Source organism: Amphimedon queenslandica, unplaced genomic scaffold (genome assembly GCF_000090795.2).
Source record: "Amphimedon queenslandica unplaced genomic scaffold, v1.1 AMPQUscaffold_11620, whole genome shotgun sequence".
In the NCBI taxonomy this organism is placed as follows: Eukaryota; Metazoa; Porifera; class Demospongiae; order Haplosclerida; family Niphatidae; genus Amphimedon; species Amphimedon queenslandica.
Genome location: NW_003548138.1, coordinates 8,250 through 10,502, shown reverse-complemented (window position 1 = coordinate 10,502; position 2,253 = coordinate 8,250). Strand labels below are relative to the sequence as shown.

At 30.6% G+C, this 2,253-nt stretch overlaps 1 protein-coding gene across 1 annotated transcript in view; it reads left to right on the top strand.

The window, feature by feature from the left end:
- Nucleotides 1-560: 560 nt before the first annotated feature.
- Nucleotides 561-2,253, top strand: part of LOC109589122 (uncharacterized) — a 2,604-nt gene continuing 911 nt past the window's right edge. The window contains exons 1-2 of the mRNA XM_020005238.1: nucleotides 561-669; nucleotides 717-739. The gene's annotated coding sequence lies outside the window, so the exon portion shown is untranslated. The remainder of the gene's footprint in view (nucleotides 670-716; nucleotides 740-2,253) is intronic.

Genomic DNA, 2,253 nt, shown 5'->3' with positions numbered 1-2,253 from the left:
TTGAATCACATGATCAGTCACTGTATGCAGCTATGGATTATGAAGTACCAGTATCTATTCAACAAGCTCCAGTGTCTGATTATGAAGTTCCTGTCTCCTCTAATCCTAGCTACTCTGATCATGTACCTCTCTCTACTAATAATAATCAGCTATTAGCTACACCAGTAACTACTAATCCTTCCTATCAACCAGTTAAGAATAAAGTTTATTATTTTGATTATATATTGATTCACAGGTAGAATTAGAAAGGGAATATTATGATACTTTTGATGCAAATAAGATTTGTACAAAAAGGTTAGAAATAAAATTGAACTCAACTTCACTTTATCAATACATTTACTAGGAACACCTCATATCTACCAGTTGATCTAAAAACTACAACTACTACAGTGAGTCCTTCAGTTCATATTAAAAGGACAAACAAGAGAATAAGATCATATTTCAATGAAGAACTAACCAACTGGGAGTATATACTAGCATTACTGGCCACATTGACTGTTCTAATTACAGTTACTGTTATTATACTGTCATCGTTATTGATGTCTGGTGTAGTTAATAACTCAACTTCATCATCATCTCTAACTACAATAGCATCAAATAATTCAACTAATAACAGGATTACTGCAAGGGAGACATCAGGGCTCAACTGTACCACCTGCACTAATAATAGTGAGTGTATGTGTTTAATTATTATAATATATATACATTCTATGTAGATATAAACACTTCAAGTTTAACAGTAAGGACTATACACTAAGACAGTAATGTCACACACACTATATATGTCACACACTGTGTAATGGGTATATGTCAGTGATGTCACATACTCTTAATAATTGGCATATAATATGTCACACACTAATGGGTTATGTGTAATGGGTATGTGTCTCTCTATGTAATCATATAGGCTATAAGGGAGTCAATATCATTTATAAGTGAAGAGATAGATAAACTGATGCAAGATAAAGTAAGTTCAAGAATTTTCATCTATTAGTATTATTATTATTTGTTAGAACATGTCAACCAGTGATATATTGAAACAGCTCAATGATTATACGTATCAGATTAAAATTATTAATGAATCATTACAGTCATTGATAACTGAGTCTAATAAACCAAGAATACCTGCACTAACTGGATTAAACCTAACATCATCAATAACTATCAATCATGGTGACTGTACCAACAGTTTTGTAGCATGTTCTCTTTCTATGTTTAATTTTGATATCGAATTCTGTCAGCTAGCACCAATACCATATGCTAATACAGTGAGTTTTATTATATTTTATAGTAACTTACCATTACCTTTCAGACTCATATAATACTATCATCATTTGGTAGAGTTACCCCAATTGGTACAGGACAGTTTAATCATAGTACTATAGCACATCAGGTTAAAGCACGTCCAGACGAGATGTATTTATCTAATGATACAATCATTGAAAGGCTAAGAAAATCATCAATATTTCCTCTTTGCTACAGTTATAGTACCATCCCTACAAGGTGTGAATACTATTATACTTATTGTACTTTTCAAAGTAAATTTTCTAACTCCATTCTCTCTGTGCAGTAATTTTTGTTTGATGAATTCAAATAATATACCTTTAATTTAATATCTTTATCTGATTTAAATTTTTGACCATTAAAAATTGACAAGGAAAATAATGACATGAAAATTTGGTGTACTGAGAAAGTCTAGAATAACTCACTTAAGAGCCCACATGAACTCACATGATTGAACTATACTAATTATAATAAAGAGATCTACCAAATGTTTGTACTATTATTTTATTTTATTTTTGCAGAATAATTATGTATTTGTATTATTCGGGTAATGCTACATAAATTTCTACTGTTTTTGGGAGTCATTGAAAAGCTTAATGATCCAGATCTTAATTTCAAGTGTACTTGTTATGCTATTAGTGGACTGGTATCATGTGATACTATCATTCATTGTTGTCCTTATAAAGAAGCAGTTCCAGCTCTGACAGCAACATTTACTTATATTTTTTCAAATTAGTTTATAAATATAATTTTACTGTATGCATCATATAGTGAGTTTATCTATGCAGTTTATTTATTATTATTATTAGCCACAGTCATTGTCAAATATTACCTGTACAGCATAGGCAAACTGTGCCTTAATGGCATTAAAATAACTTACTGCACTACTGCACATGGTTATTTATAGTAGTTGAATCACATGATCAGTCACTGTATGCAGCTATGGATTATGAAGTACCAGTATCTATT